Genomic DNA, 26,345 nt, shown 5'->3' with positions numbered 1-26,345 from the left:
AAAAGCGTAAGATTTAAATGTGAAAATCTCACATTGACTGTTAGAATGTTTAGCATTCAAAATGTAGCCAATAGAGAGACATAATTGTAATATTTGCATACCGAATTGCTACTGGTCTTTTTTCTTACATTTGTATATTTACTATTTATTAGGGGTGTGCACCAGAGCCATTATCTGTATCTGTATTCGTAAATAGACATATGTGGGCGGGGCTTAAACTGGAAGTGCATCAAAACAAAATTATTTTTTTAATTATTTATTATTATTATTATTATTATTATTATTAGTGATTATTATTATTAATATTATTATTTTTATATATATTTTTTGCACGCAGAACAGTGAGTTGTTCACTCTGAAGCACAAATAGATCATGTCTATTAATTTCATTTAGTCACAGCCTTTTGCGGTTTAATAATCACATGTGACTATATCACAATTTTTATGTTATTTTGATTAATTGTGCAGCCCTGAAGGATCATGAACTCATTCTAACGATGCACTCTTTAGGAAATCAAGTGGCTGTCAAGAAGGATGAGACAAAAGATCCAAGTGCAGAGTACAATGATCAGATTATTTAAATAAACACAGCTAGGCTGCCATGGCAACGCTGATCACACGATGCCAGCAACACCTGAACCCAACAGAGAGAACATAATGACAAAAGAAAACAAACCAGCGGACTCACTGAGACTGTGACAGTATTCCCCCCACCCTCAGGGACTCCTCTTGGCATGCCCAGAAGGTTTACCCCAATGGAGATGGAACCGATCGATGAGGGCGTGGTCCAGAACGTACCGAGCATCTCCCCTCAGGACCATAGCCCTCCCAGTCCACCAGATACTGAACCCCTCTGCCCCTGTGTCTGATGTCAAGTAACCGTCTGACAGAATAAGCTGAGGCACCCTCCACCAGACATGGCGGGGGCGGGGTGGGCGCGGAAGGGTGAAGGCTAGACCGGATGACAGGTTTGACACAGGAAACATGGAACACCGGGTGGACGCGACTAAGGAAAGGGGGCAATTTGAGGCAGACCACCACCGGGATAATGACCGTAGTGATCGGAAACGGCCCAATGAATCTGGGCCCCAGCTTACGCAAGGGGATTTGGAGAGGATTGTCCTTGGTAGACAACCAGACCTTCTGCTCGCAGACGTAAGCTGGAGGTTTAGACCGGTGGCGATCTGCTGACTTCTTAATACGAGCGGCTTTCCAGAGGAGGGCTTCTCTGGCTATTCGCCAAATGTGACGGCACCGTTGGATGAAGGTGTGCATGGACGGGACCTGAGCGTCTGGTTTTTGGGCAGGGAACAGAGGGGGCTGGTAACCCAGGCAACACTGGAAGGGCGATAGCCCTGTAGACGATGACAGAGAGCAATTGTGGGCATACTCGACCCAGGCTAAATGGGAGCTTCAAGAAGACGGATTATGGGAAATGACGCAACGCAGGGCCTTTTCATGCTCTTGGTTCACCTGCTCCACCTGCCATTAGTCTGGGGAATGAACCCAGGAATGGAACCGATTGCGCATGAAAACCACACTTCTCTGCCTTAACGAACAGTGGTTCTCTAGCAGTCGCTGAAGCACCTGCCTGACGTGCTGGACATGGTCCTCGATATTCTGGGAGAAGATCAGAATACCATCTAAATAAACAAAAATGAAATGGTCAACCATGTCCTGAAGCACGTCATTCACTTACCCCTGGAAGACAGTTGGGGCGTTGACCAATCCGAACGGCATGACCGAATATTCGAAGTGCCCCATATGGGTGTTAAAGGCTGTCTTCCACTCATCCCCCTTCCTGATCCTAATCAGGTGATAAGCATTGCGTAGATCCAACTTTGTAAAGACAGACACCCCTTCAAGAGTTTGAAAGCTGAAGACATCAACGGCAAATTATAGCGATTCTTTACCATGATATCATTCAGCCCCCGATAATCTATGCAGGGTCTAAGCGAACCATCCTTCTTCCCCATGGAGAAGAGGAAGAGCGGATGAGACCGGCTGCTAGAGAATCAGAAATATATTTATTCATGTCCTCCCTCTCGGGAGCAGAGAGCAAATACAACTGACCTTGTGGAGCAGAAGTCCCAGGGTGCAGATCGATTGCACAATCGTATGGGCAATGAGGAGGAAGGGTCATGACGCGGGAACGACTGAACACCGCCCCCAGATTATGGTATGCCATGGGTACACTGGATAAATCTGCTGGTTCATCCTGAAAAGACACACAAGACTGGACAGGAGAGACAGCAGAGTTAAGACAATGGGAGAGACAAAAGGGACTCCAGGCTAAAACAGAATTGGTTAACCAGTAAAAGTGGGGATTGTGCGTTACCAACCAAGGATACCCGACTACCACCGGTGCAGAGGGAGAGCAGACCAGCAGAAAGGAGAGTTGCTCAGTGTGGTTCCCCATGAAGAGGATGAGCGGCTCCACAGAATGAGTGACGGTTGACAGGGATGAACCGCTAAGGGAGTACGCCTTAAAGGGTTCGGCCAACTTTACCATCGGAATCTGCCACCTGGAAGCCGTGGCAGCATCAATGAAGTGTCCACCAAGGCGAAAACAGAGTGCGTTGTCGATCGGTGCTGCAGCTGGGCTGGATGAACAGGTCATTGTGGGGGGTTTTTGCTCAGAGGAGTTGCGCTCGCCAGTAACCCCTTGTCTGCCGAGCAAGCGTGGGCTTTCACCTGGCAGTTGGCAATGATATAAACAGGACCAGCACAGTAGAGACAAAGCCCCTTGGACATACGGCACTGCCTCTCAAGGCTTCCATGGCAGTGCTGATCACGCGAGTCAGCGACATCTGAACTCAAAAGAGAGAATGTAATGACAAAAGAAAACAAACCAGCAGACTCATGAGACCGTGAAAGTGGCAAAATAAAAATTGCATTATTCACAGTATTGCTTCATTTTATATCACCAACGTAATCATTGCAAAGATATCCAAGCCCTACACAGCCCTGCAGTCCATTTTTGTTCTTTGAAGGTGACTTGCGTACACTTTGTTTTAGAAAAACTCCTCCCTCACTTCAAACACTGCCTGCTTGCCTGCTTGAGGAGCAACAGAGATACAGATGCATAATCTCCTATATCTCGCTCGAAAGGTTTTAAACATTAACATAAACATTTCAAAAAGTAAGTTATGTTAAAGTTAAGTTAAAGAATTTGTTATTCGTTTTGAAGTCATTATATGTGCCTTTCCGAATAAGGGATTCGGCTTTTGGCACTTACCTAATACTGTATATATACTTTGTTTTTGGCTATATCTAACTGCTTAAAATATTTAGCATTTCTCACTTCAGAATGAATAAACTTCTGTTGAACGCATAGTGTTGTAATGGTGTTGTTATTTTGAACTGATTACTAATTAAGTAGAAAAGTTTGAATTTCGGACAATAACCGATAATATTAACAAACTGATTACTGATTAAGTAGAAAAGTGTGAATTTCTGACAATAACCGATGATATTAACAAACCGATTACTGATTAAGTAGAAAAGTGTGAATATCGGTCAATAATCGATAATATTAAAGAATTGATAACTGATTAAGTAGAAAAGTGTGAATATCGGACAACAACCAATAATATTAAAGAACCAATAACTGATTATGTAGAAAAGTGTGAAAATCAGACAATAACCGATAAAATTAAAGAACTGATGACTTATTAATTAGAATAGTGTCAATATCGGATATTAATCGATAATATTAAAGTACCGATAACTGTTTAAGTAGAAAAGTGTGAAAATCGGACAATAACCGCTAATATTGAAGAACCTATAACCGATTAAGTAGAAAAGTGTTAATATCGGACAGTACGTGAAAATAATAAAGAACTGATAACTGAATAAGTAGAAAAATGTTAATAGCAGAACAAAAAGCAAATAAACCGATCATGTGTCTATCTCTAATAATAGTTACAGTGTTGACAGTGATAGGCACAGCAACATGCCTCCCTGAATAGAGACTATTTCCAGCAATAAAGTCAAATTTACATCTGATAATTTAAGAGCATTATGCATCTATTAATCTCTATTTTACTGTGGCCCTGACAACCACTAAGTACCTTTTTATAGCCATGGAGCACTCTCTGCCCGCACACACTTAAGCCTAAATCAGATGTGTTTCGCCCGCCACCTCTTTCTCTGTTAATGCCTCTTATATACAGTACCCTTGACTTCTCGTGCCAAACTGCCAACTGCCAAAACCCCCCAATGACTTTGCATTTTTCAGCTTTACATTTTCCTGAAGCCTATAATAATGAAACACACCCCCTGCCCACCCCACGGATACAACATTAACTCTGATTGGATAGGTGCTGCAGGGGAGCTCAGACCTTGGCCCTCACTGGGCATGTGACAAGAGGCGAGGAAATTTAATCTCATGGTATTAATATATGGTGGCGGCAACACATCCAAAAGCTGCATGAGTTTTCCATGGGAGTTCATAGGCAGGACACTACTAATGCAGTCCAGACATAATTAATAGTCTGCTATAACAGAGATCACTCACATGACTAATGTCGCTCAGTGCTCTAAGTGCATATTCATTTATGCCATAATTCTGATTTAGCAGCTTTGTTATTTGTATTGTTATATACAATGTAGTTAATTATTCTAACTGTTTGATGTTTGCAGTTGCCAAGCTATGTTTCAGCTTGGCACATTAATATGGAATGTTTGGTCTCATGTACAATGGCTTCGAACATAGCTCATTCAATCAGAATTTATTGTTAAAACTATCCATTTATAAAATGGAACATGGTCTACCAGTTTAAAACCAGGTTCACAGCTTAGCACCCACCTTTTTTCACAGCTTGTAGAGTGTTTTAATTCAATGACATACATTTTATGTTTTGTTTTCAATGTGATAATTACACTTCAATATTTTGTCAGGGAACCTAAAATGTTCTTCATGTGGTAACATCTAAATTACCTGCTTTTATTCAAGTCAAAAATATTATTTAATATGATTGAATCAACCTGACTACATTCGGTTACACCAGTGTAAGAAATTTTGAGCTATTTTTTTCTATTTCTGCCAGATCAGGTAGAAATAGCTCTTTTTAGTGACAGCTCCACAGTTATTTATTTTCTTATTTTTTTAATTACAGTGTGTAAAACACAGATCTTCACATGTGTTGGATATATTGCTTGTTTAGCTTTATATAAATCTGTACAGCATTTTCTTATGTGGGATCTATTTTTGAAAGTAATGGCTTTGATTAGTGCATTACACTAATATTCACCCCACATAACACATTTGTAGCTCTTCATGTCTGACACCAGCCCATAAATATCAATAAGCTGATACTGTCTGAGAAGTATTTCTGATTTGACCCCTAGATCAAAACCTCAGATTTTACACTCTCTTTTGCATGTCCTAGTCCCACGAAGTTATCATAAAAGTGTATCTCAAAACGTCTCTTGCTGGTCTATCTTATCTGGCGGATTTAACCATCTGGCCTTGACATGATTGCATGCCTAACCAAATCTTTTGTTGTCCCCAATGACTTAATCATCCAGTGCCTTCACACCACAACAGCATTCAAGAGTCCCTTAATGAATACTGAATCTGAGTTGAAGCAATAAGAGATTAGTTAGGCATGAGTTGTTAGGCTGTAGAAATAGAGAGCTCTATACAACAGTAGGCAGATGCTTAGGGTTAGGTTAGTCTCCTATATATAAAAGCGTCTCCTTTTAGTCTCCTATATAAAAAAAAAAAAAAAAAACGTTGAAGATGCTGACATTTATCCTATTCATCCGGCTCCCCTCTAATAAAGCTTAATTACTCAATATTTTGTGCTGGCTGTCACCTCCAGTTAGCCTTGTTTAAAGCATGCATCTCCCACGGTTATTTAGCCTTTAGCACATCTGTTTAGTCTCAGAAGTTCTCATCATTTAGCTCCTCATGGAAACAGATGAGAGGAGTTGCCTATGCAGACGGAACAGAGCTCATTGCTCTGAGGCTGAGCTTATTAGCAAGTCTCACTAATTTGGATCCAGGATCAGGATCCAGGCCATGGGCTTCACTGCACTGTGGTCAATTTATCAACTTGGCTAACTATGAGTTGGAGCATTTTGCACTTCTTATTGAGCAACAGATTTTTCATTGCTCATATAAATGATACAAATGTGGACAGATCACCTTCCCAGACCTCATAAAATGTCTCATCACATGCAAATAATTCTGTTATTTCTCAAAATGTGTATAGTGGAGGGCAAGATGCACAATGAATGTTGGTGTCAGGAGTTTATTTAAATCTTTACTGCATTATATACCGTATACTTAGCTGTTGGCAAAACACATTGGCTGTTATTCACAAAACTCAGGCAGAACAAACTTTTTTTTTTGTTTTTGTTTTTTTTTTTTGGGGGGGGTGGGGGGGGGGCATTGGGCATACAACTTTTCTTACGTAAATTGTTACATTCAATCCAATGGAAAAATGTACTGAAAGATAGATTTATGAACAACTTACACATCAAATTATTCTGCGTCTGTTTCATAAATAAGGCCGATTCTGTGAAATTCACTGGAAGAAAATAAATTGCACCAAAAGTGTTCTTTATTTGCACATGCTATCTGTGTTGTTTTCATACTCAGTTCACTAAAGGAAGAATAATGCAAATCAGGTAACGCTGCAAACAGCCCGAAAAATCTTTGCTGAACACTATTTTCACAGGGCAATTACCTAGCTTGTAAGCTGGTTCTGAGTGCTAGGTTGTGAAGATTTCAGTGGAGTACTGCATTCTGGCATAGTTTCTTGGGAATTCCGAAATGTTTTCCTCATCTACACCACATGTCTGTATATTTGCCTGATCATAACACTCTTTTACATTATAATTTGATTATCATTTGAATAATTACTCCTGCCATGATTGCTGGAAAATGTACACAAGAATCTCTTTTAAATAAAATGAATGTTCAGGTGAGCAGTAATAGTGCAACATTAATTGTGCTAGGCAAATCTAGTTTTGTGAATAAGGCACAATCTATATCAGGCCTTATTTAAATGGAAAGGAGGTGTTTTTGCATTCAAAAGTAATGGATTTTAAATATGGTGTGGCACTATTTCAGTGCATTTTGGATGGTTTGTGTTTAATGAATAAGATGCAGCAAAGTGACACAACTGTTTAGTTAATTAGCCCCATTGTTTTTTGTTGTAAACAGGTGTAGAAAATGTTAGTAGTCTATGATTTTTTTGGGTATGTGTTTAAAAACTGATAAATGCAACAACTGTTTAGTGTTGGGTTCAGGCAATGCTTAAACTAAGGGTTAAGGCAGAGACGGAGTGGCTAATTGGGAGGCCTGGGAGAATGACTGTTGTCTCACAATCTCAATCAGTTAATCTCAGAAATTCTCATTCTTTGCAGTGCAGAATGATAATAACAATATTCTTTATTGTCACAAAATAAAATAATACTTAAAGTAAATCAATGCAGATGCAACCGCATGACATGGTATGAAATAAAATTGGAATTTACAGCTCTCAAAAGATTCAACTCAACGAAACACACTCCAGAATGCCTCCAACACTCTGTGCACTCAATCTTCTTAAAGAGACAGTAATCATATTGCCGGTGTCCATAATACTTACATTCCAAGTAAAAGAAAAGTATAGATTTGTTACTTTCAGTATTTTAGGTATTTGCCCTTTTTTCTTTTTCATTTTTCGTTTTGTTTTTGTTTGAATGGCATGTAAAAATGTAAAGACAGTTACTCAACCTTCAAGTAAGTTTCTTGAGTATGTCATTGCTTCACATATTTTCACTAGATCTGTTGCTATGTTAATTAAAATGTCTGAAATACAAAGCTCTAAAAATTTGAATTGTGAGTCTTTACATCTTGAAATATCTATATACAGTTACAGTTCTATAGTGTTATACAGTATGTAGGGCTGATGTGTATATTAAAATTCCTGGGCTGAATATGAATACCACTCCGGTCTTGGGTTATGGCACACTGACCTTTGTTCTTCACTCTTTGAAATCTTTTCTGATGACCTCCTTTTTTGTAAATTCATTTTTTTATTAGAGATGCAGGATGATCAGCAACTTCTTGACCTCTCAGTGGAGAAAAGTCCGCTTCTTAGTTCTCTGCCATGGATGATCTTAGTAGGTTAATCTGGAGCAGGGCCGTAGCTAGTGGGGTGAAAAGTGGTAATGATTCTAGGGGCCCACAGGTCCGGGGGGCCCCACAACAAATTCTAAACAGTATATTTTAATAGGAAATGGGCCCAGAGCAACGTAGAGTCAGGGGGCCCAGAATACTCCCTGCTACGGCCCTGATCTGGAGCAACAGTAAAAGTCTGAGCATGCATTGTTAACCAGAGATTGTTTCTCTAGCAGAAGTTCTCTGCCTCCCTAATGGTATTTCAGGACCTAACAATAAGGATCACGGGGCCAGAAGTTCAGATTTTTATTTCCGACCAACATATTCACTGGCCCCACCACATAAAAATTATACATTTTAAATTCAGCAATGTATTTTGCCAGAGAATATGACTTTTTTTTTTCTTTCTTTTTCTTTCTTTTTTTTTTTTTTAAATTAAATGTTTTTTTCTTTTCAAATCAAATTATTAGGTTTTTAATTTGAAATTATAGCTGAAAATTACACAACTATAATGTGCTTCCATGCTATAAATTCATAAACATTAGTGATTGGTGTATATTTTTCAACCCATTTTTACTGAAGCTTCCTACCATTCTCAAGTAATTTTCACTGTTTCATCTCAATCTCATCTATGTTAGCCAGCAAGAATATGTTACCTTGGTGACAAGTTTATGAGTTCTGTCCACTGGCCAGAAACTCTTTCAAACAGCAGGCCATCCTTATTGCTGAACCCTGTATTTCCTTCCTCCAATGGGCTTTCATATATTTTTTTCCTTTCAACAGTAATTACTTCAGTTGCTGTATGCCCCAATAATCCCTGCCTGCCCCCAACAAGTTTATCACAGAAACTGTGGTCAAACATTTAGTTTCAGGCAACAGGCCATGCCCTAATGCATTTTGGCTGAGCACGTAATGATCGGATTATTTTAGAGGGAATGCTCTTTGTGTTTTGATCAAGCACCGCTGGCTAAAATGGTGCTGCAAACATTCTATGATCTTCACTTTATTGACAGCCACATGGTGTTATTGCCCTGTGGGCTAACCACCATCACTAGCAGACCCACTTTCGGGAGGTCTGCCAGTCAATAAAAACTTCATTTATTTGCATGATAAGGAAACAAAGTAGCACCAATCGACAGCAGTCTAGACATGACACATGGTGATAACAATTTTACAGTGGAGATGGCACTAGACACTGTCCCTGCTGGGTGGACTGACCGAGATAAATGTATATTGAACCTGTGAATAACTGTGGTCTCTAAAAGCCATCTACTTATTACAACATTGATTTGCGAAGAAGTTAACACACCCAGTGGTCCAACTATAAATTCATGACTGTATAAAAACATTTATATTCTGTTAAAGGAGGGTACACTGTTTATTATTGTCAATAATGCCTAGATGTCTATGTCTTTATGACTTAATTTTGCATTCAAATGATGTTAGAATTATTACATTTACAAGATGAGCACACATATACGCCACAACTATGTCACAATAACCGGTGGCTCACAATTTTCTTTGAGAATCATGGTGAAGGCTAAGGTGGTTTGCTGGTCTTAGCTGGTCTCCCAGCCTAGTCAAGCTGATGATAAGGTGGTATATCCACCTGGCCAGCTGACTGGTTCCCCAAGCCCCTCTAGAACCAGCAACACAGACCAGGCTATATATATATATATATATATATATATATATATATATATACATACACTATATGGACAAAGGTATTGGGACACCTACACATTACACCTACAGTAGCTTTTATGACATCCCATTCTAAATCCATAGGCATTAATATCGAGTTGGTCGATATTCTTATGGAAGCCTTTATGGACCTTGCTTTGTGCACTGGGGCACAGTCATGCTGGAACAGAAAAGGGCCTTCCCCAAACTGTTTCTACAAAGTTTGAAGCATAGAATTTTCCGAAATGTTAACGCCTCAGCTTACCAAGACTTTTTTGGAAAATTCTATGCTTCCAACTTTGTGGAAACAGTTTGGGGAAGGCCCTTTTCTGTTCCAGCATGACTGTGCCTCAGTGCACAAAGCAAGGTCCATAAAGGCATGGTTGGATGAGTTTGGTGTGGAAGAACTTGACTGGACCGCACAGAGCACTAACCTCAACCCTTACGAACACCTTTGGGATGAACTAGAACGGAGATTGCGAGCCAGGCCCTCCCATCCAACATCAGTGTCTGACCACACAAATGCTCTTCTGGAAGAATGGGCAAAAATTCCAACAGACACACTCCAAAATCTTGTAGAAAGCCTTCCCAGAAGAGTGGATGCTGTTATAGCTGCAAAGGGGGGACCAACTCGATATTAATGCCTATGGATTTAGAATGGGATGTCATAAAAGCTCCTGTAGGTGTAATGTGTAGGTGTCCCAATAATTTTGTCCATATAGTGTATATATATATATATATATATATATATATATATATATATATATATATATATATATATATATATACACTGATGAGCCAAAATATTATGACACCTTACAGGTGAAGCAAATAACGTTGATCATCTCCTAACAAGGTCGCATGTCAAGGTCTGGGTAGATTAGATAGTAAGTGAACATTCAGTTCTTGTAGTCAACATGTTGAATGCAGGATAAATGGGTAGGAGTAAAGACCTGAGCAACTTTGACAAGGGCCAAATTGTTATGGCCAAACGACTGGGTCAGAGCATCTCTGAAGCAGAAAAGGCTTGTGGGGTGCTCCCGGTCAGCAGTGGTGAGTACCTACCGACAGTGGTCTGAGGAGAGACAAACCACAAACCGGCGACAGGGTGTTGGGCGTCCGAGGCTCATTGATGTGCAAGGGCAACAAAGGTTATCCCATCTGGTCTGAACCGACAGAAGGTCTGCTGTGGCACAAGTCAGACCATTTTAATGATGATTACGTGAGGAATGTGTCACAACACACAGTGCATCTCACCCTGCTGCGTATTGGGCTGTGTAGCAGCAGACTGGTCAGACTGCACATGATGGCCCCTGTCCACCATTGAAAGGTATCCTAAAATGGGCATGCAAGGGTCAGAACTGGACCTTAGAGCAGTGGAAGAAGGTTGCAAGGTCCAATGAGTCCTATTTTCTTTTACATCACGTGTACGGCCGTGTACATGTGTGACGTTTACCTGTGGAAGAGATGGCACCAGGATGCACTGTGGGAAGATGACAAGCCATTGGAGAGAGCGTGATGCTCTGGGCAATGTTCTGCTGGGAAACCCTGGGTTTCATTCATGTGGACATCAGTTTTACATGTGCCACCTACCTAAACATCTTTGTAGACCAGGTTCACCCCTTCATGGCATTGGTATTCCCTGATGGCAGTGGCCTCTTTCAGCAGGATAATGCGCCCTGCCACACTGCTCATTTTGTTCGGGAATGCTCACTTTGTTCGGGAATGGTTTGAGGAACATGATGAAGAGTTCAAGGTGTTGTCCTGACCACCAAATTCCCCAGATCTCAATCCGACTGAGCATCTGTGGGATGTGCTGGACCAACAAGTCCGATCCACGGTGGCTCCACCTCACAGCTTACAGGACATGAAGGATATGCTACTTATGTCTTGGTGCCAGATACCACAGGACACCTTCAGGGGTCTTGTGGAGTCCATGCCTCTGTGGGTTGGCGTATATATATACATTTGTGCTCAAAAGTTTGCATACCCTGGCAGAAATTGTGAAATTTTGGCATTGATTTTGAAAATATGACTGATCATGCAAAAAAAACTGTCTTTTATTTGGGGATAGTGATCATACGAAGCCATTTATTATCACATAGTTGTTTGGCTCCTTTTTAAATCATAATGATAACAGAAATCACCCAAATGGCCCTGATCAAAAGTTTACATAACCTTGAATGTTTGGCCTTGTTACACAAGGTGACACACGCAGGTTTAAATGGCAATTAAAGGTTAATTTCCCACACATGTGGCTTTTTAAATTGCAATTAGTGTCTGTGTATAAATAGTCAATGAGTGTGCACTTCACAAAATAGATGGCATCATGAGGAAGGAAAATTATGTGGCTATATTGAAGCAACATCTCAAGACATCAGCCAGGATGTTAAAGCTCAGTTGCAAATGGGTCTTCCAAATGGACAGTGGCCCCAAGCATGCCTCCAAAGTTGTGGTAAAATGGCTTAATGCTGTATGTAAACTTCCGACTTCAACTATATATATATAGTAATACTGATCAGCTGCAACATTAAAACCACTTGCCTATTCTAGAGACTGTTGTGCATGAAAATCCCAGGAGATCAGCAGTTACAGAAATACTCAAACCTGCCCATCTTGCACCAACAATCATCCATGCGATTTATCTAATCAACTAATCTTGTGGCAGCAGTACAGTGCATAAAATCACACTGATACGGGTCAGGAACTTCAGTTAATGTTCACATCAACCATCAGTATGGGGAAAAAATGCAATCTCAATGATTTGGAGCGTGGCATGATTGTTGGTGGCAGACCGGCTGGTTTGACTATTTCTGTAACTGCTGATCTTCTGGGATTTTCACGCACAACATTCTCTAGAATTTACTCAGAATGGTGCCAAAAACAAACAAAAAATCATCCAATGAATGGCAGTTCTGTGGACGGAAATGCCTTGTTGATGAGAGAGGTCAACAGAGAATGGCCAGACTGGATAGAACTGACAAAGTCTACGGTAACCGCTCCGTACAGTTGTGGTGAGAAGAATATCGTCTCAGAATGCTATTCTGAGATGCGGGTTGGCACTGTTTTGGCGGCACAAGGGGGACCTACACAATATTAGGCAGGTGGTTTTAATGTTATATATATATATATATATATATATATATAAGCAAAATCACACGAGCAAGAGCATTGCTGTGATTCGGCCGCACATCCAACACACACACACATCCTAATGTTTAAAATGGCTTTTTTAAAGCATTGCAAACAATAGCCCTACAAACACCTATATTATGATTTGATTTTAGTGGTGCGTTAATTTGTTTAATTACTTTCAGAAAGGTATGTTGCAGATGTTGAGGCAGAGAAAAAAAAGTGTTTAAAAACCGTCATATGCATGATACATATGTCATCCTCCAAACTAAGTCTAAGTCCACATTAATCTGGATGCATTTGAAAACAGCGTTTTTGTTTTCAAAATGCTTTCCGTCCACACTGTCGTTTGCAAGTGTTTTCCAAAAGTTGCTCATCCACACTAAAATGTATGAAAACTCTTAAATCCCCTTACTGCGCTTGCGAAAAATCCCTGTTCCATGTACGGTCTAAAGCAAATTTGTCCTCGTGTTCTATTGCCGGACAGCAATTCCAAGTAAACTTCCTGTCACCTTTGAAGGATTGCAATGTGAAGGTTGTACAAAGAAACATTTATCTTTACCAATGCTATCAAAGTGGATAGCAGGCACAACAACACCGATACAACATAGGCCACCATCTTGATTGTTTGGGTTTTTAGATATCTCTGTTTTCCCTGTCCACACAACAAAGTGAAGACAGCGTTTTGAAATGTATCCATTTGGAAGGGCCTTTTAGAAAAGCTCAGTTTTCACTGTCAAAAATGCAGTCTCAGTGTGGACGGAAGGCCAAAACATTGAGAAAAATATGCCTTTTCAAATTAATATATTAGTGTGGACATGGCCTAAGGCAGTTTTTTGACTCTCAGTGTACAGTATCTGCTGCTTTACCTGTGCATGTCATAAATTTGTTCATATGACAAACTATAGCAGAAAGCAGCTTCCCAATTATGGGAATTAATAAAATGGGTCTCTCTTCATTTTTGGAGTCGATATGGGTAAGTGCTGGGCCTATATAGCAAATCCCCAGCACTGAGGCTATGAGATACATGTCAATTGTGTACATGCACTGGCTTTGCAGGATAAAAAATTAAAATAAAAAATAAAATAACAGGGAATGAATACAGATTAACCTAGCCTAGAGAAAAATGAATGCTCTGGTGGAGGGAGATATCAAGGCTATAATTGAAGAACACTGTGGCCATGCTAATAGTGCAGGCTTCCTTTGCATGCATGGAGTTTGTAAGGAGCAGATATGACAAACAGAGACATAGTTTGCATATGGTGAATACAGAGCAAATCATTTAACAGTGCTGAAATATCAGGGTCATGAACCAGAACTTTGACAAAATGTAACTTCCTAAATTAAGTGTGCAATGAGATATTGTGTTAATATTAAAATGATCAGGCATGTGTAATTGCACTTAACATTGTCGGAACCCACTTCTTCATTGTATCTGTCCAACAGAGTATTTTGTTTTGTGAAAAATGCTGGTAGCTTAACCTGGCAAGCTAATGATCTGCTCTTTAAATTAGTTGTTAATTAGCTCTGATATTTCTCCGTGCCAGCATCAAGTCATATATAATGAATTGCAGATTTTAAGGATAATCAGTCACAAACTACATTTTCCCTTTGAGTTTAATTCTCTGCATCAGTGGTTTTCAAATGGTTTTGAATGAATGAATGAATGAACATTACATTTATATAGCACTTTTCTGACACTACACTCAAAGCACTTTACACAGTGAACAGGGGAATCTCCTCAACCACCACCAGTGTGCAGCATCCACCTGGATGATGCGACAGTAGCCATAGAGTGCCAGAACGCTCACCACAAACCAGCTGTTTGTGGAGAGGAGAGAGTAGAGTTATAGAACCAAATAATGGATGGGGATTATTAGGAGGCCATGACTGAGAAGGGCCAATGGGGAATTTGGCCAGGACACCGGGATTACACCCCTACTCTTTACAAGAAGTGCCCTGGGATTTTTAATGACCACAGAGAGTCAGGACCTCGGTTTAATGCCTTTTTACAGTATAGCGATTTGCTTCAGGATACCAAATTTTACATCAGACATCAAGTGGTGACCCAACACAAGTTCATAACTGTGTAGCTTAAATAATATAAATAAAAATAATAAATACAGTAGCAGCCAGTAATTTACTGCAAAAAATAATTTGTGGTTCGCACAAACATGTTTATCCTCACTACAAGTGAACCAGTATTTAAAGGGACAATTCACCCAAAAATAAACTTTCTGTCATCATTTACTCACCCATGTATTGTTCTAAACCTGTATGACTTTCTGTCTTCTGTGAAATACAAAAGGAGACATTTTGAGGACTGTTCACACTGCTCTGAAAGTGTATGGTGACTGAGGCTAAGTTCACACTAATCCATTTTCATCAGAAAACGCATTGATTTTGTTACATTTACGCCTCTCAATCCACCTAACCGTGTTTTCCTCCACCAAAACGGAGACTTTCGAAAACGCTTTCCTTTAACACATTCTTTGGAAAACAATGACATTAAGAAACTGAAAACGGAGATTTAAAACTTAAACGTATTAGTGTGGACGTAGCCTGAGGCTGTTAGGCCATGTATGTCCTATGTCTACCCCATCTGAAAATCTTTTTAGGGCTCCTAAAATACAAGGGCCGCCACGTTGATGACGCAAATGTTCAGACCAAAAAGTACAGTGTGAAAAGAGACCAGCAGGGAAAGAAGGGGGGTAGAATCAAACTCGTGATTGAAAAAACAAAGTGTAAAAACAGACTTAAAACAGCAGAGTGCATTTTTTTTCCATGTTAAACTACTTATTCCCATTCTAGTTTGAGCATCCCAGCTCAACATAGCAACAGTGACCAATGGCAAAACCTATTATTTTTGCAATTTGGTTTAGTGCCACTAGAGTAGGGATGTGCTGAACGACTAATTTCACTGATGTTTAAATGGAAATTTTGAAGTAGACTAGTCTAAAAAGAAACCAACCTTCAAGAAACAGTAAAAAAAAAAATAATAATAATGTTTATGCGACCCATTTAAAATACTTAATCTATTCCAAATCCAAATCTAAATTTCACTGAAAAGGGGTATTTATCTGCGACTTGCTCGCTTTGCATTATGATCATTGTACATTAAATATAGAACATGACACGCATTCACTGAATCAGTGTTAGTGAATATTTAACAGGCATATTTATTGAAAACAATTGAATGAATAGTGCAGGACCAACAGAGCAACCCAGCCTGTTCTAAACGGAAATCACCACGTAAAAGTTACTTAACATATTAAAACATAAAATAATTAACAGGTAGACTAGCCAAATCTACGAGAGAGAGAAAACAATGCGCTGAAAAGTTACATGTATTTTAGCCATTGATCTAATATGGCAGCTGTAAAGAACATTAACCAATAACAGTTACGATGTAAAATAAAAAATAAAAAAAGTAGCCATAGGATAGAAAAAATAGGCCTGTGATGTAGCCTTCAATAAACCTAAGGTATTCTAAACATGATGTGCCTACAGAGTAAAAGATAATTTAACCTGTTAAGCAGTCGGCACCTCGTTGAAAATAAACAGTAATTTTCTAGGCTACTTACTCAAAAGCATACATTTTTTGATGAGCAAAATTAACACGTCGGCATGGTCCGGTGAAAGACAGGAGATGACTCATCTGAGGCTGCTACCCTGCGCTTGAAAAAGCCTGCTCAGCGGGAAAATTACATACAAGCATGCACAGATGTAAAGAAGACTCAAATGTGAAAACATCCATAGGGACTTTCAAACGTTTGGAAATCCGATTCCCGCACCACCGAAGTGATTTCACAACTACTTTGCTGAGTTTGCTTGTCTAGCGAAAGGACATTTTCCTGCGTGTGCCGCGAGTGTGAGAGGGAAGAAGCGTGCTCCAGATATCCTGTATTTAAAATAATATTTATATTATTAATTCTATTTAAAATATGTGTTGACATTAATATGACAGTAATTTAAGCGCAGCCTCTGTAAAAATTTAAAGCCAAACGTAAATGTGTAAAAATTATGATCAGTTTAATGGGGGAGATATTAACCGACCAGTAATTCCAGTGTTGACTAACGGCATCAGAACCATGTAGTCGACTGGTCTCGCACATCCCTACACTAGAGGCAGATAAATTACACAATTCTGCTGTAAATTTGTGTAAGGACGTTGTGAGAAATGATGATCACCAGAATGTACATATTTACTATGCAGTCCCAAAGATCTTTACTCAAGAAGTTAAGTCGTTGTTCATGGGTGGTCTCCTGATGCTAGTGGGCAATTCTAGCAGACTCTGTTCTAATATGCGGTCCCCGACACAGATAAATTACCTTGTGGATTCTACCTGATGCATTCTGCAACTGAAAGAAAGCCCGTCGGTGAGACAGGCTGTCCTGTGGGTCGCTTTGCACATGGTCTCTAGAACTAGACTGCTTTTACAGTTCAGAGAATACACTTACCTGCTGGGAAACCAGTGGAGATCAATAAACTTGCAGCACGCACAATAACAGCCTGTGCTTGAAGCTTAAGCCCAATTGTGAATGTCCTTGACATGAAACATTCTGCTAGCACTCCAGCGCCTTTCTTTTCATTTGCAGGCATGATGACTCGGAGCATCTTGACAACTGTTCTTTCATTCTAGCTCTCCCAACAGAAACCTTGCTGTAAAATCTAACTATATTTACTGGGGCACAACTGTGAGTAATTACTTTGTCAATAGCATCAGAAAGACAGCTAGTAGGCTGGTATTTAAAAACATACAATTATGTCTATTGTTTGATACTGGGGAAAATGGCTTTTCTCTTGGTTGTATTAGCTGCAAAACAAATCAATCTTTTGAATGCATTTTCTTTGGTGTTTTGGCATTCCTTTACAGAGAATGAATAGGGAGAATTAATTTGTTGGAAAACCAATACCAAAAATGTATATAGGCAAGTTTATAGTTCAAATAATGTGTTTTCAAAGGTTTGTGTGTTTTCAAGTGTTCAAAATGCAAGGCGCACCATGTTGATAGTGACTATCATAAAAAGAGCTCCACCGAATCACAAATAGCTACTGGAATGTTTATAAATGTCATGCTTATCTCTTATTCTGACCACGTTGCACTTTCATCTTGATTTTCAATAAGTTTCTAAGGAGACTATGACTTTTCTTTTACTGAAGTGTTTCATGACAAACAAAACAAACCGATCAAAAAGGGATTTTGTGTTCTCGCAGCTGCACTGTTTGGTGTGTCTTCTGTTCAAAATTTGACGCAAACCGCTTGAGAAATAGAATAAATATTTTTTTTTTTAACTATTTATAAAACATTTGGGAAACTGGACTGATTACAGAATGCTTTGAACAGTGAAGGGAAATTGCTGTCGCTCCACTCTATTTATACTTTGTCAACCTTGATGCGTTGACTTCTTTTGGAACTACTCTGTAAATATGTTTTCTAAATTGTAACATTAAATTGACTAGTTTTATTCATCAAATACATTAATTAAAATTACTAAATCATTCGGAATACATGAAGTTACACAAACAAAAGTAATTTTAACCTCTTGAGACCGAGAGTGACTGCTGTGTGCATTTACCATTTAACTTTTTGATTTGCAGCTAGTAGAACCTTATAAACATGCAAAAAAACAACAACAACAACAACAACAATAATAATAATAATAATAATAATAATAATAATTCTAGAGAAAATAGTTTTCATAAAAATGTATGTCCACATATGTGGACAGTGGGACTAAGTTGTGAAATTTTAAATAACACCAAGCTATAGAATGTCAGATTTGTATTTTTTATTTTTATTTTATTTGTATTTATTTATTTATTTTTGTTTATTATTGTTTTCAGGATTGTTGGTTATTCATGTTTTTGAGACGTGACATACATTACATCAGAAATTAGCATAATTAATTCTGATTCAAAGTAATGGCCAGCATCATCCAATCACTGCCAACCATTTTAAAATAAAATTTTGCATGAACAATTCTGAATCCATGTACTGATTACCATTGTCCCATGTCTGCCATTGTGTGTCATCTGCAGCCTGAAACTGAACTTTTGATAGGAAGTTTGCAGTGTACTTACTGTCTGTCTGCAGTGGTCAAAGAAAATCTTGACATGCACTTTATTTTCATCCTAACTCTATATAAATCCTCTGAAGGCAACATTTTTCAGCTTTTGGATAAGCTCATTGATTCTCAGTGTGTTAATGCACAGTGAATATAGGAATGCATTTACTAATGTTAATGAATAGAAACTTGTTGTACAGTATACAGATAACAGAATAAAATATAACAAAATTTATATTAAAATGAAGCGAAATGACCCACAAATGTGTTAATGTTGAAGTTATTCAAAATAACTAACACGTTTCTTCAACTTTTGAGAGAATAATGTCCCAAAATCCACGTATGTAGACATAATGTTTATGATGTATGAAAAATGAATACATTTTATAAAGCAGCATATCAAACGAAACTAGAGATGCCTCTCTTTACACCCTAACAGGTTTCAATGAAAAAAACAGAGGTACTTTGTTAGTTTTGTGCCCATAGAAGTGCTCCACGGAAATCAACGCCATGCTGTTGTGTCACATGACTCAGTGCGCCAAAAGTTTAACCCTTTAATTGCAGTCTAGAGTCTTGTGAACAGTATTCAGTCGGTTTAAATAAATTTAAATTAGGCGTTGCGTATAACGAAGCCAAAATGCAACATACACGCATATGTGGACAGGGGATCACGAGGTTAAGGGCCACATCAAATAGAAATAACACTTTAAAGGAATCCATGTTTAATGCAAGTTATGCTCAATCGACAGCATTTGTGGCATAATATTTATTACTAGAAAAAAAAATTGTTTGACTCATCTCTCCTTTTCTTTATCAAAAGCAAACATTGATGTTACAGTGAGGCACTTACTACAATGGAAGTGAAAGAAGCCAATTTTTGGAGGGTTTAAGGACAGAAATGTAAAGCTTATAATTTTATAAAAGCACTTACATTAATTATTCTGTTAAAACTCTTGTATTATTTGAGCTGTGGTTTAAATCGTCGTTTTTACGGTCGTTTTTGGGAATTAGGGTTAAAGGTGATACATCGTCATGGCGGTGAAGTTGTAAAGTTAGATATAACTTTACTTAGAAAAGGTTAGTAAGCGATTTTGTCACACTAAAATCATGTCAATATGCATATTGTTTACATTTTGTGGCTATACTTTTGAAACAGTGAATATTTAAAAGTTTACAGATTGGCCCCATTCACTTTCATTGTAAGTGCCTCACTGGAACCCATATTTTGCTTCTTTTTTTAAAAAAAAGGAGGGATGAGTGACAATACATTTGTGTGGTAATCAACATTGTGCCACAAATGCTGTCGACTGAGCTTAACTTGTGTTGAACCTGAAAAATTCCTTAACAACTGCATTTAACCACTTTTTGAGTATTTTCTTTGGAGGAGAAAACAATATATGGACTATCTGGCAAAGTATTGTATGGAAGTTGCTTAGTATCCACTTCTTGAGAGTATTATCACATGAACAAGAGTACTGATATACTGATGTATCAGCAGTGGTTTGTGATAGTTCTTAATAATTTGCAATAATACCCGGTTATTGGCAACATTTGCAGATGGCTTCTTGATTATTATGCCCTGTACAGTGCTTCCTTATTTATTTTATCATAAATGTTTTATGTTTTTAATTACATTAATTTAATTTACATTAGAGTAAATAGTATTTTACCAGTTTCAAAACAAATCTTTATTTTCCACTGCAACTTCCACTCGCTTTTTAATTCCTCTAGGTTATTTTAAAGTTGTTAAAATACATCGTTCACTAATGAGCACCTTTACAGTGCTCATTCATGTCAACCTATTACTAAAAAAAGACAGCAGAAAATTTAATTAGTCAGCCAGAGTAGTTGTTCAACAAGACTTGGTTAATAAGAGCCGGCCGAAGGTCACAGCCCCAAGTGCAACAAGGAAGGATGACGCCACACAGGGAAGCACAGGCCATGCGTAGGAGCTCTATTCATTAACAGACACCTTCTAGTGTCTCTGCTCTAGAATCCCTGGAGAGGCCAATTAGCTACAGACAAAACTTTTTTGTTTGCGAGGCTTTGTGTGTTGTGCACTAAAATGTGCAGCTAATCTGACTGGTTTAAAGGGCCTAAACTGGTGGATTAAAGAAAATGCACCTGAAGTGCTTCAGGTAAGACCCATCCAGGGGTGCGTTTCCCAAAAGCATTGTAAGCCAACTATGGTCGCAAGTTTCATCATTACCAAAACAGTTCAACAATTTGGTATTTCCCGAAACTGGCTCTCCAACTGTGGTTAGAAGCATAGTTCCTTGTTAGTTTGCTATTTGGGCATCATTTGATTTCGCTGAGGCTTCTATATCTTTATTACATATGTAGATCTTTTATTCTGTCAAGACTTTGACCACGTTTACATGCACTTAATAAAACTGCTATACCGGGGTTTAAGAGAAAACGCTTGACATTCTTATAGGTTTTTGAAAAGTGTGCCTATGCGTATGTGCTCAAGTGTGTCGGGGAACCCCGAAGTCTGATGTAAAGGGAAACCCCACTATTGCAGCGCAATCTACCTCTCATATTACTTTTGTGTCTCCAGCAGCTTTCGTGCATTAAACAGCTTTCTAAAATGATTGTGAAATTATACAATTTCATTACTTTTTTAAACATTAAGTTCATTATATTCAGAGATATTTTACCAAATAAGCTCCGCATATTTTAAAAGACAGCTCAGTTACTGGTCACCAGCATATGCAGTGTTTTTTTTTTTTTATGCTGGTCTCTACTAGGCAGTTCATCAAAAATCTAAATGTCATGTTCTCATCTATTCATCCTCATTGTTTTGTGGAGAACAAAATAAGTTAATCAACAGAATGTCCAGGTTGTTGTTTTTTTTTTTTTTTTTTTCATATAAGAAAACAAATAGGAGCTCAAAAAAGCACCATCAAAGTAATCCATACAACTTGTGTGATATATGACATTTGTTCTTAACCCATTAAATAACACTCTGTGAGGAACAAACCCTAATTTAATTTCTTCTTGCCTTTCGCCATAGCTCTCAAGCCTCCTTATAGCCAGCAATAACCAACAGAAATGAGCCTGGGCCAGCATGGAAATCCACACTCTTCCAAGATTATCTTTTTTATCAGGGCTAAATATCAACTGAATATAAAAATATAATATTTGGTGAGAATGGAATGTAGTGAGTGTAGTATTTTATTATTATTATTATTATTATTATTATTATTATTATTATTTTCATTAAATCTCCTGCTGGTTTTCTCTATTTTATAATACACAATAAATGGCTTTCTTTGTATCCGACATCACAGCTCAGTTGGTAATACTTTACAGTAAATGTAAGCAGTTGTGGTCTAGCGGGAAGGCTAGCAGCTGTACATCATCGCACCATTAACTAGGTAATTCCTAGCCAACCACATGTAAAGCCATTGATTTATAGGTCTGCACACAATCTATCACATTGCGTTTCAGTGTGCTAACACGGCAACCTCCACCACCCCACCACCACAAGTTGACTCCCGTCCCGCATGGGAGTAGGCTCCTCGCCCCTGCCTCCTATCTCCGGCAGGATATGAAGGTTCCGAGTACAACTTCTTCAGACCGCCAGACGGGGCTTATGCCAAAGAGAGACATTACATTTCTGTTTTATATTCATCAAATAAATGTCATCTTAAATTTCACTCAAGTCTGCAAGTCTTCCTGATAGAAATAAGGTTCTATTCGTTAACATTAGTTAATGCATTAGGTATCAAGAACTAACAATGATCAAAACATTTTTACAGCATTTATTAATCTTTGTTAATGTTAGTTAATACAAATACAATTGTTCATTCTTAGTTCATATTAGTTCATAGTGCATTAACTAATGTTAACATATACAACTTTTAATTTAAAAAATGTATTACATTTACATTTACATTTATTCATTTGGCAAACACTTTTATCCAAAGCGACTTACAAAAGAGGAAAACATAAGCGAATCATCTTAGGAGACAGTGGCATGAAAAGTGCTGTATTACAAAGTATCACTAGCATCGTAATAGTATTCAAAACAGAATAAAGTGCAACAGGAATTATTTTATATTTTTAACTAATGTTAACAAATGGAACCTTATTGTAAAGTGTTTCTGCTCCGTCTGTGTTATGTTAGCTGCAGTGGGAAATAGAGTAAACTGAAGAAATCCCAAGTGATTTGGGGGACTGAATTGAGAGTGAAGAGGGTGAGAGTCAGCTTAGCCTGGCTCAACCTCTCCACTGTTGTTTATGAGAACAGTCCCGGTCCCTGTGATGGAGTGAATGATACCTCCACTCAACAGCATTGTCGGGAAGCAGCTTTGAAACCGTAGCTTGTCATGTTACAAGCTACTCATAAATAATAGTAATTAGGCTACAGACAAGCTACCCTTTTAAAAAGGTAGTAAGTTATACTAAGATACTAACAATATATATATATATATATATATATATATATATATATATATATATATATATATATATATATATATATATATATATATTATACACACACACACACATCAATCAGCCACAAAATTAAAACCACTTACCAAATATTGTGTACGTCCCCCTCGTGCCACAGTCAAGCTCAAACCAGCCCATCTAGCACCAGCAATCATGCCACGGTGCAAATCCCTGAGATCAAATTTTCTCCTCATTCTGATGATTGATGTAAACAAAAACTGAAGCTCCTGACCCATATCTGCATGATTTCATGCACTGCACTGCTGCCACACGACTGGCTGATTAGATAATCGCATGGATATTTGTTGGTGCCAGATGGGCTGGTATGAGTATTTCTGTAACTGCTGACCTCCTGGGATTTTCACACACAACAGTCTCTAGAATTTACTCAGAATGGTGCCAAAAACAAAAAAATATCCAGTGAGTGGCAGTTCTGTGGACGGAAATTCCTTGTTGATGAGAGAGGGCAACAGAGAATGGCCAGAATGGTTCGAACTGACAAAGTCTACGGTAACTCAGATAACTGCTCTGTACAATTGTGGTGAGAAGAATATCATTTCAGAATGCTATTCTGATATGCGGGTTGGCGTTGTTTTGTCGGCACGAGGGGGATCTACTCAATATTTGGCGGGTGGTTTTAATGTTGTGGCTGATCAGTGTATATATATAAAAAATTAAGAGACCACTGCAAAATTATCAGTTTCTCTGGATTTACTATTTATAGGGATGTGTTTCTGTAAAATTAACATTATTGTTTCAACATATCTTCCAAATTCCAAATAAAAATATTGTCATTTAGAGCATTTATTTGCAGAAAATGACAACTTGCCAAAATAACAAAAAAAGATGCATTGTTTTCAGACCTCGATGCAAAGAAAACATGTTCATATTCATTTTTAAACAACACAATACTAATGTTTTAACTTAGGAAGAGTTCAGAAATCAATATTTGGTGGAATAACCCTGATTTTCAATCACAGCTTTCATGCGCCTTGGCATGCTCCCTACCAGTCTTTCACATTGCTGTTGGGTGACTTTATGCCACTTCTGGCACAAATATTCAAGCAATGTGGCTTTGTTTGATGGCTTGTGACCATCCATCTTCGTCTTGATCACATTCCAGAGGTTTTCAATGGAGTTCAGGTCTGGAGATTTGGCTGGCCATGAAAGGGTCTTGATCCGGTTGTCCTCCATCCACACCTTGATTGACCTGGCTGTGTGGCATGGAGATTGGTACTGCTGGAAAAATCAATCATCAGAGTTGGGGAACATTGTCAGGGCAGAAGGAAGCAAGTTTTCTTCCTGGCTAACCTTGTACGTGGCTTGATTCATGTGTCGTTCACAAAGACAAATCTGCCCGATTCCAGCCTTGCTGAAGCACCCCCAGATCATCACCGATCCTCCACCTGGTCGTCTAATGGTTAGATGGAGAACTGGAGAGGCCTTCAAGCTACAGTGTCTCGTACCAACTGTGAAATTTGGTGGATGATTTGGGGGTGCTTCAGCAAGGCTGGAATCGGGCAGATTCGTCTTTGTGAAGAATGCATGATCTCAGTTCAGAAGACTCTGTGCTGTCGGTAAAGGGTTACATTTTTAATGCACCGAGTCATGTGACAAAACAACATGGCGCCGAACACAGCAGAGTTTGTGTTTGGAAGAAACGCCAACAAAACTACATCTGGTAAGAAACCTAATAAAGTTTTTACATTGAAACCTGTTTGAGTCAAAAGATTAAAGTCTCTTATTTTCATCCATTATTCAATTTTTAAAATTTGAGCGATTTATCATGAAACACCACGCTGCTTAACACAACGTACACTTGTGTAATTTAGCAAATGTTTTCTTTAGAAATCCTATATTTACTGTGCATTATACATTGAGAATCAATGGGTTCATCCAAAAGCTGAAAAAATGTGTTTCAGAGGCTTTATATGGAGTTAGGATGAAAATAAGGTGCATTTTGTATTGTTCTGAGACCAGTGCAGACAGACAGACCACTGGAGGTTACGTCATTCACTATATAGGAAGCAAGGTAGCATCTTATAGCTCTCTGTGCAGCTAATTGAGAGTGGTGGTGGCATAGTGGGCTAAAGCACATAAACTGGTAAAGGTTGCTGGTTTGATCCCCACAGCCACCACCATTGTGTCCTTGAGTAAGGCACTTAACTCCAGGTTGCTCTGGGGGTATTGTCCCTGTAATAAGTACACTGTAAGTCGCTTTGGATAAAAGCGTCTGCCAAATGCATAAATGTAAATGTAATTGCATTCACTCCTAAAATCGGTCCAAAAGTTCAGTTTCAGGCAGCAGATGATGTTTGGACCACTCAACATGTTTGGCAGGCATGGGACAATAGTAATCAGTACATAGATTCAGAATTTACAGTGTATAATTTATTTTAACATGGTTGGCAGTGATTGGATGATGCTGGCCATTACTTTGAATCAGGATTAATTATGCTAGTTTCTGATGTAATGTCTATAACATCTCAAAAACATGAATAACCAACACTCCTAGAAACAAACAATTTGATAAAAAAAAAAAAAAAAAATCTGACTTTCTATAGCTTGGTATTATTAACTTAGTCCCGCTGTCCACAAACAGTATGTTGCCATACATTTTTAGGAAAATAATTTGCTGTATTTTTTTTTTTTTTTTGCAAGTTTATTAGGTGCTGCTAGTTACACATCAAAAAGGGAAATGGAAAATGCACACAGCAGTCATGCTCGGGTCACAGGAGGTTAAATAAGCACAAACTCTCTGACCGTCATTTCTAAGTGTGGCAGATTAGATTTTATTAGCCCAATATTTTTCCTGATTATTGAAAAGTAATCTTGACCAACAGCTTTAGCAACATTTCTTAGTGGATGCATAAGATAGACA

This window comes from Myxocyprinus asiaticus, chromosome 3 (genome assembly GCF_019703515.2).
Source record: "Myxocyprinus asiaticus isolate MX2 ecotype Aquarium Trade chromosome 3, UBuf_Myxa_2, whole genome shotgun sequence".
Taxonomy (NCBI): Eukaryota; Metazoa; Chordata; class Actinopteri; order Cypriniformes; family Catostomidae; genus Myxocyprinus; species Myxocyprinus asiaticus.
The sequence above is the reverse complement of the archived record's forward strand: the minus strand, read 5'-3'. Positions refer to the sequence as shown.